The 14,849-nt window shown below is 39.5% G+C and overlaps 1 protein-coding gene across 8 annotated transcripts in view; it reads left to right on the forward strand.

The window, feature by feature from the left end:
- Positions 1–14,849, forward strand: part of LOC113066589 (neogenin-like) — a 1,074,835-nt gene that overhangs the window by 663,235 nt on the left and 396,751 nt on the right. The window lies entirely within an intron of this gene.

A 14,849-nucleotide genomic window follows, 5' to 3' on the forward strand; every position in this document is an offset into this window, starting at 1 on the left:
AATAAATTAAAGCTGCAAGCAGCCTTTCTGGGGCCAAGCCCTTATTGCTCTTTGGCTTTTAAGGTTTTTTCAAGCAACTTTTTCAGCACTTTTTACAGAACAGATAGATTCAGAATTACAGATAAGGTGAATCAGAAGGTCTGATGAGAACGAACGCAGAATGAAGTTACAAAAACACACTTCTTTTTGATCCCATTTTAGAAACTTTAGTACAGCTCTTAACCATGTAATAAAGGAATTGAAATGACAACTTTATACCCAATTTTAAATTTTTCCCATACAGGTTTCGAACCCACAACCTCACAGGTTCAGAACCAACGCCTTAGCTAAGTGCGCCACATTAGTTGACACACAATTTACATGGCACAGAAGAGAGGTCAAGGTGTGAGAATGATCTCTCACAAGCCCGAAATAGCATTTTAGCCAGATTAGCATGCTACGCTAAAAAATGCTAACATTGTCAAAGTTAACCAGATTGCTCAAGAGACCCATTAGAGTGAATAGAAAAGTGTTAGCATTTTAGTTAATTAGCATGCTAAGCTATTAGCATAAATCAACAAGCACAGGCACGGTCAACTTCGAGCTGTACATCTCTGGAACGGGAGTGAATATCAAAAATCTGTTTTGTCATTTCTGTCAGGCCCGGTCTGAAGTTCATCTGATAAAACTTTTAACAAAATTGAACAAGATTTCAGGGAGGAGTAGCGAAAAAAACTGTATTTCATTCCATTCAATATGGCGGACAGACGCCATGTTGGAAAATGACAATTGAGACATCATCAGAATCGGCATAACCAAAGGAATAAAATGACATAAAAATAACAAAAATTGATCAACATTTACAGTAGTTATAAGGGGTTTTGCAAGAATCGTTATTCTTCTTGAACACTAGGTGGCGCTGTCTTCCAACTTCCGGGGTACTTCCGGCACATGGTGTTGATGATGCCTATCGATTTTTGTGAAGATTTGTACAGTAGTTCAAAAGTTATAGCAATTTTTGACAAATTTCAAAAATGGCGGACGGGTGGTCCAGGTGGTCTTGACAAAAATTGAAATCCACAGATTTCGAAATGATCTACAGAAACCATAGACATCAAGATCATAATTTTCTGATGAATTGTTCAGAAGTTATAAGCAAAAAGTGCATTTTTGGTATCTCAACACCCATAGGTGGCGCTGTTCCCAAATTTGGCGTGGACCCCCCAGATCATGGTGTAGATGAAGTGAACCAAGTTTGGTATCGATTGATCAATGTTTGGCCGAGATACAGCATCTCAACCCATTTGAGGTCAACCTGCAGTAAGTTCACAGCATCATAGAACTTTTCTTTTTCACTAGTGTTCAAAAAATTCTGTTCAGTCATTTCTGTGCGGCTCAGTCCAAAGAAACTCTGAGCCAAATTTCAGAAGAATTGGACCAATTTTGAAGGAGGAGTAGTGTTTAGACTGAATACTGTACTTTCAAAATGGCCGCTACTGTAATGGGAGGAGTCTTAATGTAAGATATGGATTGGAATCTCCATGAAGAGACAAAACAGATGTACTAAGTTTTATTTTCATAGAATTAGTGGTTCAAGAGTTATTAACGTTTGAATGTTGAAATTTTTGAGCTGGGTGGTGGCGCTATAGAGTTTGGCCTAGAGACCCAAAGTTGGTTCAGATCACGTTATAATGACCAGTTATACAAGTGTGCCCAATTTCATCATTTTCCCATGTTTCCTTCATAGGGCTGCCATAGACTCCCATTAGACGAGAAGAAGAAGAAGAAGAGAAGAAGAATAATAATAAATATACGCTGCAGCAGCGATACCGGGCCAAGCCCTGAAGGGCTGTAGCCAGAGCAACGAGCGGGACGAAGCAAAACGGCCGAAACGGAACGTACGTCAGAACAACGGATCGGTTTCAGAAGTAGAGAGTGAAATTGAACAGAACTTTAGATGAGAAAGACCAAAAACATTTTTCATTCAATGCGAACACACGCAGAAAATCCAAATGGCTTGAACACAAGCAACATTAAAGGCCCTTGATTCGAACCATGAACTCAGGAACAACATTAACTTTCCTGGATTCGAAACCCATGACCTCACGAATCTCAGAACCAGAGACTTAACAGACTGCACCACTGAGTTGCTACACATCCAACATGCTGCAGAAGAAAGGTTAAGGTGTGAGGATGAGGTTTCTAAAGAAAGTTGCCTAGCATTTTAAGCAGCGTAATATGGAAAGTTCAGTAAATTGTAATTCAGACTTCTGAGATATGTCCAGAACATGGTTTTAATAATCCCTACCGATTATAGTAGAAATCTTTCCATGGGTTAAAAAGATATAGAAACTTAGGACACAATTCTTAATGTCAGGCAGTTAGTTTAGTTAATCCTGGCAAAATTTACATCCATGGATTCGGCATGTTTCGAGGAATAGACTGACGACAAGATCTTGATTTTCCAACTAATTGTTCAAAAGTTATAAGCAGAAATGTGAGTCTTTGGTATCTCACGACCCATAGGTGGCGCTGTTCCCAACTTTGGGATATATTCTCAGTTCATAGTGTTGATGAACTGTAGCGAGTTTTGTGGCGATTGATCAAAGTACGGCCGAGATATAGCCTCTCATACAATTTCGATTCAACACTATTAACTTCAGAGCATCATAACTCTTTTTTTGACCAGTAGGTCGAAGAATTCTGTTCAGTCATTTCTGTGCGGCTCGGTCCAAAGATCGTATGAGGAAATTTTGAGAAGAATTGGGCCACATTTGAAGGAGGAGTAGTGAAAAACGGGAATACTGTACTTTTCTTAATGGCCTTCACTGTAATGGCAGCAATTTTAATGTAAACTATTCAATGTGATCAGCGTGAAGAGAGGAATCGGGTGTACTAAGTTTTATGTTGATAGAAGAAGGTGTTCAAAAGTTATAAGGAAAAATGTGCATTTATGCTATCTCATGACCCATAGGTGGCGCTGTGCCCGAATTCGGCATGAACCCTCAGATCATGGTGTTGATGAAGTGTAAAAAGTTTGGTTTCGATTGATCAATGTTTGGCCGAGATACAGCCTCTTAACCGATTTTGGGTCGACCTTGTTATGTTCACAATTGAATAACTTTTGAACAAAGACGAATATCAAAAATCTGTTCAGTCATTTCTGTGCGGCTCGGTCCAAAGATCGTCTGTGGCAAATTTCAGAAAAATCAAACCACTTTTGAAGGAGGAGTAGCGTTTAAACGGAAAAACTTAATTAGCTTAATAGCAATTACTGTAATGGGTGGAGTCTTAATGTAAGGTATAGAGTGTAATCTCCATGAAGAGGGAAATCTTGTGTACTAAGTGTGATCTGGCTAGAACAAACGGTTCAGGAGTTATTAAAGTTTCAAAACTCAATTTTTGAACTGGTGGTGGCGCTGTAGAGTTGGTCCTAGAGACCCCAAAGTTGGTCAGATCACTATTGGTGACCATCTCTAGAAGTGTGCCAAATTTCATCATTTTCCCATGTTCCCTTCATAGGCTGCATAGTGATCGATTGTTTTTTGCTCGAAAATTCTACCAAAAACAATCGCTAATATAGCTGCAAGCAGCGATACCGGGGCCAAGCCCTGAAGGGCTGTAGCCAGAGCAACGAGCGGGACGAAGCAAAACGGCCAAAATGGAACTTCCATCGGATCGACGTTACCCACCCCGGATTCGATCCCACGACCTCTGGGGCTCGGGACCGGTGCCTTAGCGAAGTGCGCCACGTTAGTTGACACACAGTTCGCATGGCACAGAAGAGAGGTTAAGGTGTGAGGATGAGGTCACTAAAGAAAGTTGCCTAGCATTTTAAGGTAGTTTAGTCAATCCTGACAAAATTTACATCCATAGATTTGGCATGATCCGAGGAATAGAAAGAAACCAAGATCATGTTTTTGCAACTAATTGTTCAAAAGTTATAAGCAGACATGTGAATTTTTGGTATCTCACGACCCATAGGTGGCGCTGTTTCCAACTTTGGGATATATTCTCAGTTCATAGTGTTGATGAAGTGTAGCAAGTTTTGTGGCGATTGATCAAAGTACGGCCGAGATACAGCTTCTCGAACAATTTCGATTCAACAGTGTTAACTTCAGAGCATCATAACTCTTTTTTTGACCAGTAGGTCGAAAAATTCTGTTCAGTCATTTCCGTGCGGCTCGGTCCAAAGATCGTCTGAGGAAATTTTGAGAAGAATTGGGCCACATTTGAAGGAGGAGTAGCGAAAAAACGGAATACTGTACTTTTCTTAATGGCCTTCACTGTAATGGCAGGAATTTTAATGTAAACTATTCAATGTGATCAGCGTGAAGAGAGGAATCAGGTGTACTAAGTTTTATGTTGATAGAAGAAGGTGTTCAAAAGTTATAAGGAAAAATGTGCATTTATGCTATCTCGTGACCCATAGGTGGCGCTGTACCCGAATTTGGCATGCCACCTCAGATCATGGTGTTGGTGATGTGTATCAAGTTTAGTTTCGATTGATCAATGTTTGGCTGAGATACAGCCTCTTAACCGATTTTGGGTGGACCTCGTTATGTTCACAATTTAATAACTTTTGAACAAAAACTAATATCAAAAATCTATTCAGTCATTTCCGTGCGGCTCGGTCCGAAGATCGTCTGTGGCAAATTTCAGAAAAATGAAATCACTTTTGAAGGAGGAGTAGCGTTTAAACGGAAACACTTAATTAGCTTAATAGCAATTACTGTAATGGGTGGAAACTTAATGTAAGGTATAGAATGTAATCTCCACGAAGAGAGTAATCATGTGTACTAAGTTTTATCTGTCTAGAACAAAGGGTTCAGGAGTTATTAAAGTTTCAAAACTGAATTTTTGAACTGGTGGTGGCGCTGTAGAGTTGGTCTTAGAGACCCCAAAGTTGGTCAGATCACTATTGGTGACCATCTCTAGAAGTGTGCCAAATTTCATCATTTTCCCATGTTCCCTTCATAGGGCTTGCATAGTGATCGATTGTTTTTGCTCGAAAATTCTACCAAAAACAATCGCTAATATAGCTGCAAGCAGCGATACCGGGGCCAAGCCCTGAAGGGCTGTAGCCAGAGCAACGAGCGGGACGAAGCAAAACGGCCAAAATGGAACTTCCATCGGATCGACGTTACCCACCCCAGATTCGATCCCACGACCTCTCGGGTTTGGGACGAGTGCCTTAGCTAAGTGTGCCACATTAGTTGACACACTGTTTGCATGGCACAGAAGAGAGGTTAAGGTGTGAGAATTAACTCTCAAAAGCCCGAAGCAGCATTTTAGCCAGATTAGCATGCTACGCTAAAAAATGCTAACGTTGCTCAAAGTTAACCAGATAGCTCAGGAGACCCATTAGAGTCAATAGAAACGTGTTAGCATTTTAGCTAATTAGCATGCTAAGCTAATTAGCATAAATCAACCAGCACAGGCACGGTCAACTTCGGAGCTGTACACGTCGGGAACGGGAGTGAATATCAAAAATCTGTTCAGTCATTTCTGTCAGGCCCGGTCTGAACTTCATCTGATAAAATTTTGGACAAAATTGAACAAGATTTCAGGGAGGAGTAGCGAAAAAACTGTATTTCATTCCATTCAATATGGCGGACAGACGCCATATTGGAAAATGAAAATTGAGACATCATCAGATTCGGCATAACCAAAGGAATAAAATGACATAAAAATAACAAAAATCGATCAACATTTACAGTAGTTATAAGGGGTTTTGCAAGAATCGTTATATCTCTTGAACACTAGGTGGCGCTGTCTTCTAACTTCCGGGGTACCTGCGGCACATGTTGTTGATGATGCCTATCGATTTTTGTGAAGATATGTACAGTAGATCAAAAGATATAGCAATTTTTGACAAATTTCAAAATGGCGGACGGGTGGTCCAGGTGGTCTTGACAAAATGGACATCCACAGATTCGGAATGATCTAAAGAATCCATAGACACCAAGATAATAATTTTCTGATGAATTGTTCAGAAGTTATAAGCAAAAAAGTGAATTTTTGGTATCTCGACACCCATAGGTGGCGCTATTCCCAAATTTGGCATGGACCCCCAGATCATGGTGTAGATGAAGTGTACCAAGTTTGGTTTCGATTGATCAAAGTTTGGCCGAGATACAGCATCTCAACCGATTTTAGGTCAGCCTCAGTAAGTTCACAGCATCATAACTTTTTTTTTCACTAGTGTTCAAAAATTCTGTTCAGTCATTTCTGTGCGGCTCACTCCAAAGAACATCTGAGCCAAATTTCAGAAGAATTGGACCAATTTTGAAGGAGGAGTAGTGTTTAGACTGAATACTGTACTTTTCAAAATGGCCGCTACTGTAATGGGCGGAGTCTTAATGTAAGGTGTGGAATGGAATCTCCATGAAGAGACAAAATAGATGTACTAAGTTTTATTTTCATAGAATTAGTGATTCAAGAGTTATTAACGTTTGAATGTTGAATTTTTGAACTGGTGGTGGCGCTGTAGAGTTGGTCCTAGAGACCCCAAAGTTGGTCAGATCACTAATAATGGTCATCTCTACAAGTGTGCCAAATTTCATCATTTTCCCATGTTCCCTTCATAGGGCTGCCATAGACTCCCATTGGACGAGAAGAAGAAGAAGAAGAAGAAGAATAATAATAATAATAAAACATACAGATACAATAGGGGCTACAGCCCTCTGGGCTTGGCCCCTAATAATAATAATAATAAAACATACAGATACAATAGGGGCTACAGCCCTCTGGGCTTGGCCCCTAATAATAAAACGTACAGATACAATAGGGGCTACAGCCCTCTGGGCTTGGCCCCTAATAAAACATACAGATACAATAGGGGCTACAGCCCTCTGGGCTTGGCCCCTAAATATAGCTGCAAGCAGCGATACCGGGGCCAAGCCCTGAAGGGCTGTAGCCAGAGCAACGAGCGGGACTAAGCAAAATGGCCAAAATGGAACTTCCATCGGATCGACATTACCCACCCCGGATTCGATCCCACGACCTCTCGGGTTTGGGACCGGTGCCTTAGCTGAGTGCGCCACATTAGTTGACACATGATTTACATGGCACAGAAGAGAGGTTAAGGTGTGAGAATTAACTCTCAAAAGCCCGAAGTAGCATTTTAGCCAGATTAGCATGCTACGCTAAAAAATGCTAACGTTGCTCAAAGTTAACCAGATAGCTCAGGAGACCCATTAGAGTCAATAGAAACGTGTTAGCATTTTAGCTAATTAGCATGCTAAGCTAACTAGCATAAATCAACAAGCACAGGCACGGTCAAGTTCAGAGCTGTACATATCGGGAACGGGAGTGAATATCAAAAATCTGTTCAGTCATTTCTGTCAGGCCCGGTCTGAAGTTCATCTGATAAAATTTTGGACAAAATTGAACAAGATTTCAGGGAGGAGTAGCGAAAAAACTGTATTTCATTCCATTCAATATGGCGGACAGACGCCATATTGGAAAATGGCAAATGAGACATCATCAGATTCGGCATAACCCAGGGAATAAAATGACATAAAAATAACAAAAATTGATCAATATTTACAGTAGTTATAAGGGGTTTTGCAAGAATCGTTATATCTCTTGAACACTAGGTGGCGCTGTCTTCTAACTTCCGGGGTACTTCAGGCACATGTTGTTGATGATATCTATCGATTTTTGTGAAGATATGTACAATATATCAAAAGATATAGCAATTTATGACAAAATTCAAAATGGCGGACGGGTGGTCCTGGTGGTCTCGACAAAATTGACATCCACAGATCCGGAATGATCTAAAGAATCCATAGACATCAAGATCATAATTTTCTGATGAATTGTTCAGAAGTTATAATCAAAAAAGTGCATTTTTGGTATCTCGACACCCATAGGTGGCGCTATTCCCAAATTTGGCATGGACCCCCAGATCATGGTGTAGATGAAGTGTACCAAGTTTGGTTTCGATTGATCAAAGTTTGGCCGAGATATAGCATCTCAACCGATTTGAGGTCAACCTCAGTAAGTTCACAGCATCATAACTTTTTTTTTCACTAGTGTTCAAAAAATTCTGTTCAGTCATTTCTGTGCGGCTCAGTCCAAAGAATATCTGAGCCAAATTTCAGAAGAATTGGACCAATTTTGAAGGAGGAGTAGTGTTTAGACTGAATACTGTACTTTTCAAAATGGCCGCTACTGTAATGGGCGGAGTCTTAATGTAAGGTGTGGAATGGAATCTCCATGAAGAGACAAAATAGATGTACTAAGTTTGATTTTCATAGAATAAGTGGTTCAAGAGTTATTAACGTTTGAATGTTGAATTTTTGAACTGGTGGTGGCGCTGTAGAGTTTGGCCTAGAGACCCCAAAGTTGGTCAGATCACTAATAATGACCAGTTCTACAAGTGTGCCAAATTTTATCATTTTCCCATGTTCCCTTCATAGGGCTGCCATAGACCCCCATTGGAGAAGAAGAAGAAGAATAATAATAATAAAACATACAGATACAATAGGGGCTACAGCCCTCTGGGCTTGGCCCCTAATAATAAAACATACAGATACAATAGGGGCTACAGCCCTCTGGGCTTGGCCCCTAAATATACCCACATTGAAAACAGCTATTTTGAATTGTAAAAATATTTCACAATTTTACTGTATTTTTAATCAAATAAATGCAACCTTCGGGAAAGATTTGACATTTTTTGGAGAATATGCATTTTGTGAATCGACGAATTCTGCAGTGACTACACATCCTACACAAATATATTAGTCATGTCACATAGCGCCGCTCAGAATCTGGCCTGAATAACTCCTGAATGAGAGGTTTATGAAGGAGAACACTGGACATTTGGAGTCAGAGCTACACAAAGATTGTTTTGTTGTTGTTGCGCTGCACAAAGGTTTGCTCCCAGGAGAGCGGCCGTGATGACATCATTGCATGTGACTGCGTCTTTGTGTGCGACAGACAAAGAGAGGACCACGGGGTCAAGAGAAGAGACAGAGAGGAACAAGTCCATCCCATGACATCAGGTCTGTCACACCTAAACTACACCCTGACCTGGATTCTGTTCAGTAAAGCCCTGTGAAGTCCACCACGGGGTTAAAGCCGTCACACAGCGGCGTTAATTAAAAACCTTCTGGCTCTGTGTCAAACACACACTCGCCGTGAATGGAAGTCAATCGACACCGTCATAGGGAAAACTTTTGCACAATAAGACTTATGGTGTAATTTAAGCTGTCTATAGCTATAGCAAAGCTAATCAGCTCCCTACTGAAAAAACAGCTACCAAAAAAAATTAAATATACCTTACACTAATATCATGCATCTGATTGATTTATTATTGAAATTACCATAGTACTGTTAGATTAGTCCAAAATAAAAGAGTACAACTTTTCTACACTAATATTCTACACTATTCTATAAAAAAATTACTATCTTTTTGTATTCTATTTTCTTTTCATTTATTATTCAATTATAAAAAAAGACCTAACACTAGCTTGCTCTATTATATATATTTATGAATTTTAAAATAATTTATAACATGTATATATAATTGTAAATTAAATTTTGTGAAAAATAAAAAAATGTGTATAATGTATATTCTAATATACTTATATATTTTATTATGTATTAATTTTAAAAGATGCATTATACATTAATATAAATAATCAATATTAAAAATATAAAAATACATATTAAAATAAATACCTAAATTTTAAATTAATCAAAAACAAATATTATAATAATTTTGCATCTCTCTCGCTCTCTCTCTCTCTCTCTCTCTCTCTCTCTCTCTATATATATATATATATATATAAGAATTAAAATTTTATGAACTGCATTAGCTCTGATTTGTCAATTGTGCTTTATTGTAATGTTGCAGATGCATGTTATATAATGTGTAACATGAGAACTGCGGGCCCCTAGAGGCCCTATCACTCTTAAATGGAGCACATTAACCCTGGACCCCATTACTGGAGGGCCTCTATAGAAAAACACTGCCCCGGGGCGCCAGACAAGCTCAGAGAATGTGTGTGTGTGTGTGTGTGCGCACGCACTGAGAGAAAGACAGGAGTCAGTGTGTTTACCGCAGCAGAGTGAAGAAGGACATCGCAAACACACTACAGCAGGAGGCGATGGCCTTCCCAATCCACGTCTGAGGGATTTTGTCTCGTATCGTATTCACTGTGACCTCAAAGAAAAACGGAGTTTGGGATTCACATTCATCATTTAAATGGTGTTTGCAAAGAGGTGATAAAAGAGACAACACCTAGCAACCACCCAGAACACCCTAGCAACATGCTATAAACCACTCAGAGCACCTTAGCAACTGGCAATCCACTAAAATCCACCGTAATGCTTTAGCAACTGAATAGAAATGCCCAGGAAAACCCTACAACAATCTAGCAACTGCATAGCAACACACTAAATAAAACTCCCCTACTGAAAAAAAAAACAGCCCAAGCACAACAGCTAGCACCTAGCAACATGCTAAAAACCATTTTAACCACCTTAAACCACACCATGATAAACTAAAGATGCCTTTTTTAGCAGTTTAGCAAGCCCTTATTTTCCTAGCAACCCACAAAAGAACACACCTAGCAACACCCTAGCGACCAGAATGCTATAGCAACCCACAAAATTACACCCCTAGCAACACCCTAGCAACCAGAATGCTACAGCAATCCACAAAAGACCACCCTAGCGACACCCTATTACCCAGAATGCTACAGCAACCCACAAAAGAACACCCCTAGCAACACCCTAGCAACCAGAATGCTATAGCAACCCACAAAAGAACACTCCTAGCAACACCCTAGCGACCAGAATGCTACAGCAACCCACAAAAGAACACCCCTAGCAACCAGAATGCTATAGCAACCCACAAAAGAGCACCCTTGTGACACCCTAGTGACCAGAATGCTATAGCAACCCACAATAGAACACCCTAGCGACCAGAATGCTACAGAAACCCACAAAAGAACACCCTAGCGACACTCTAGTGACCAGAATGCTATAGCAACCCACAGAAGACCACCCTAGCGACACCCTAGCAACCAGAAAGCTATAGCAACCCACAATAGAACACCCTAGTGACCAGAATGATATAGAAACCCACAAAAGACCACCCTAGCGACACCCTAGCAACCAGAAAGCCATAGCAACCCACAAAAGAACACCTAGCGACACCCTAGCAACCAGAATGCCATAGCAACCCACAAAAGAACACATAGGGACACCCTAGAAACCAGCATGCTATAGCAACCCACAAAATAACACCGTAGCGACCAGATTGCTATAGCAACCCACAAAAGATCACCCAGGCGACACCCTAGGGACCAGAATGCTATAGCAACCCTCAAAAGAAAACTCAACAAAAATGTACAAATCTATTTATTTATTTATATATTTGTTTACCAAACCAGAACACATCTACACAACATAGTTTATTTTCATTTCACAAGCTCATCAAATCAAAGCGTATCTACGGAAATGGCAGACGTGTCATATTTAAGGATTCCTGTCTAAAACGTCTATTGAAGTTCATGTGTGGTTCGTTTTTCCGCTAATCCAGCATGAATCGTCAGGTTTCAGCTAACACAGGAAAACAAACAGGCCTGTAGTCCATTCGAGAGGGCTTTCTGGTGACGAGGTGTGTTTGGGTTCTTTCCATTCAAGACGGACAAAAAGAGCTAAAGTAGAACGAGGCGTCAAACAAGTGCTTCGGGTGGAGAGAGGGTTTAATCCCAAAAGACCACAAAGGCAAGACGGAGTGTGTATATGTGTGTGTGTGTGTGTGTGTGAGAGAGAGAGAGAGTGTGTGTGTGTGTGTGAGTGTGAGAGAGAGAGAGAGAGAGAGAGAGAGAGAGTGTGTATATGTGTGTGTGTGTGTGTGAGAGAGAGAGAGAGAGAGTGTGTGTGTGTGTGTGTGTGAGAGAGAGAGAGAGAGAGAGTGTGTGTGTGTGTGTGTGTGTGTGTGTGAGTGAGAGAGAGACAGAGAGAGAGAGAGTGTGTGTGTGTGTGTGAGTGAGAGAGAGAGAGAGAGTGTGTGTGTGTGTGTGTGGTATTCCAAGCGTGTGGGCTGCGATTACATCTCTAGTTTTTTTTTTCTGTCTCGTCTTTAATCTTACTAAATTTATCTGCTTGTGCTCTTCTTTTTCAGTCAAGATTAATGTTTTCTGACAGAAATATAGCTACTAGTGTATGGTGAATTTATTGCATGTGTGGAATGTTGTATGAACCAATGAGCATCCAGCACAAGATCAGTCTGATCTGTTGGATACTTACAGTATATCTGTCTTATTCCAGGCATTTAGGAATGCTTAGATTTTATCTAAGTGTGTCCAAACTTATTCTTAATCTTTACAGTTCTTTAATCAATCATTTAAGTTTCTCCCAAGTTTTTTAGTTTTTTTTTTATGTTTGAAATCTTTCATTACGCAAGAGTCCAGAGGAAACCGCAGCAGTTTGGTAAAGTTATCGAGGAGCTGCACGTCTGGGAGAGCGGTTATGATTCATGTCGGTCCATCACTCGGCTCTGGATGCGTCTCGCCAGCTGTGGTCTGCACCTGCAACTCCAGAAAAGAAAAACACAGACCAGAAACAAAACCGTTCCCCTTTTCTCACCCGCTCCCAAAAGTAAGAGAGAAGAAGAAAAAACATGCACACACACACACACACACACACACACACACACACTCAAATGAGATCTCTTTAAAGTTCAGCCACTATGAGATTTAGAAAAAGAGAAAAAAAAACGTACATTCAAATGGGTATCTGGAGCTCTATGACCCTCTTTTCTCTCGTGGTTTGCAATACGAAAAAACAAAAGAAAATCAGTGGACATCAAAACGCATTTGAGAGCCTCAAAGTTTCAGCTGTGGTTATAAACATTCTCTCCATCCTAAAGCAAGACCTCCAAACTCACCAGACCAGACCTGATATAAAATATACACTATTTAAAACACAGTGCATTAGATTTCAATTAACACAGACTATTTGTGACCCTGGAGCACAAAGCAGTCTTAAGTCTCTGGGGTATATCTGTAGCAATAGCCAACAATACATAGTATGGGTCAAAACTATAGAATTTTATTTTATGCAAAAAATCATTAGGATTTCAAGTAAAGATCATGTTCATAAAGATATTTAGTAAATCTCCTACTGTAAATATATCAAAACTTCATTTTTGATTAGTAATATGCATTGCTAAGAATTCATTTGAACAACTTTAAAGATGATTTTCTCAATATTTAGATTTTTTTTTTTTGCTCCCTCAGATTCCAGATTTTCTAATAGTTGTGTCTCAGACAAATATTGTCCTCCGAACAAACCACACATCAATGAGGAGATCATTTATTCAGCTTTCAGATGATGCATAAATCTCAAATTCAAAAAATTGACTCTTATGACTGGTTTGCTCCATTTATCACCCAAGAACAACCCTGTTCCAAAACCTAGTGTGCTCCCTAAGTAGGCCGCTTTTTAAGGTACATGGCTCACATAAAAGCAGCATAAGAATGAGCTAGTATCCTTCATCATGAAATGTGGTGGACAACACATGCATATGTTAAAAACTTCCTTGATATACATTCAAACTAGAAAGAAAATGTTCTCTACAGGCAAGACACTTCATGCTGATTAGCCGTGTGATGCAATGCAAGATCTCCAGAGGGCAAGAGGGTAGATTTTAATTATATAAAAACCACAAACACACCTAACGGTGAACTAGTCAAATGATTTATGGTAAACCATGATTGATGTAAAAAGCAGTGCTTCAAGGTGTTCGAACAGACCCTCTAGACAACAAGAGTCATCACATAGAAACTAGTCTAAGCTGGTCTTGTCAGCAATGTGTTCACCGCGTGATTTAAATTAATAAAGGTGTGTGTTTGGCCTTAGGTGAACATTTCTTATCTCGTCTTTGACCTTTTAATTAAAGAAAGAAAAAAACGCTTTTAGTTTTTACTGCTTTTTGTATTTTCAATGTAATACACTTGGGGGCGCTATTACGCATCTTCTGAACCTCCCAAACAAAAACACACGTGAACAGGACGGAGAAACGAGCGATCTCTGATGTTAACAAATGCATATTAAAATTAACATATAAATGAAAACTGCATAATGTTACAGAGTAAAATGATGATCCAGGAAGTGGATATGTCTGGGCAAGCTTTGGAAGTGTTGATGGAAGCGATTTACTGGATTTATACTTTGATAATCCTACTGGATATTATCCAGATGTCGTTTTTGATAACTACTTTTTGCTCATAATTGGTTAAAAGTAAAGGCTTTGATCTGTACTTTGATGCAGTGCATATTCAAATATTCATACAGCAAAATATACTGGAGGTCATCAAATTTGAGTGAAAACATAAAAAAAGGTGGCAGAGAAAGAGTTAATAAAAAAATAAAAAATGTATAGAAATGAAAAGATAAATAAATTAATGAACAATAAGACTGAACAAATAAAATGAAAAAAAAAAAAAAAACTGCATGAGTGAACAAAAATGAATGGGTCTTGGGGGGTCTCAAGACCCTGCAAAAAAACGCTCTGACCCCCCATCCTCTTCCTGATTCAAATATATATATATATATATATTCTGGATAAAGATTTAAAAAAATGTATCTTCAAACTACTCAGAATAATAATAAATTATTATTATTTCGACATTTATTCGTACACTGAACCGAGAACCCTTTTTGTCAGACGCGTCTGATTGGAGAACCGAGGAGCTGATGATACTGCGCATGTGTGATTCAGTGTGAAGCAGATTGACACAGAGTGCATCTGAACCGAACTGATTCTTTTGGTGATTGATTCTGAACTGATTCTGTGCTTATGTTATAAGCGCGGGTAAACTGAAGGCTTGAATTTAGGGCAGTCA

This window comes from Carassius auratus, chromosome 50 (assembly GCF_003368295.1).
Source record: "Carassius auratus strain Wakin chromosome 50, ASM336829v1, whole genome shotgun sequence".
Taxonomy (NCBI): domain Eukaryota; kingdom Metazoa; phylum Chordata; class Actinopteri; order Cypriniformes; family Cyprinidae; genus Carassius; species Carassius auratus.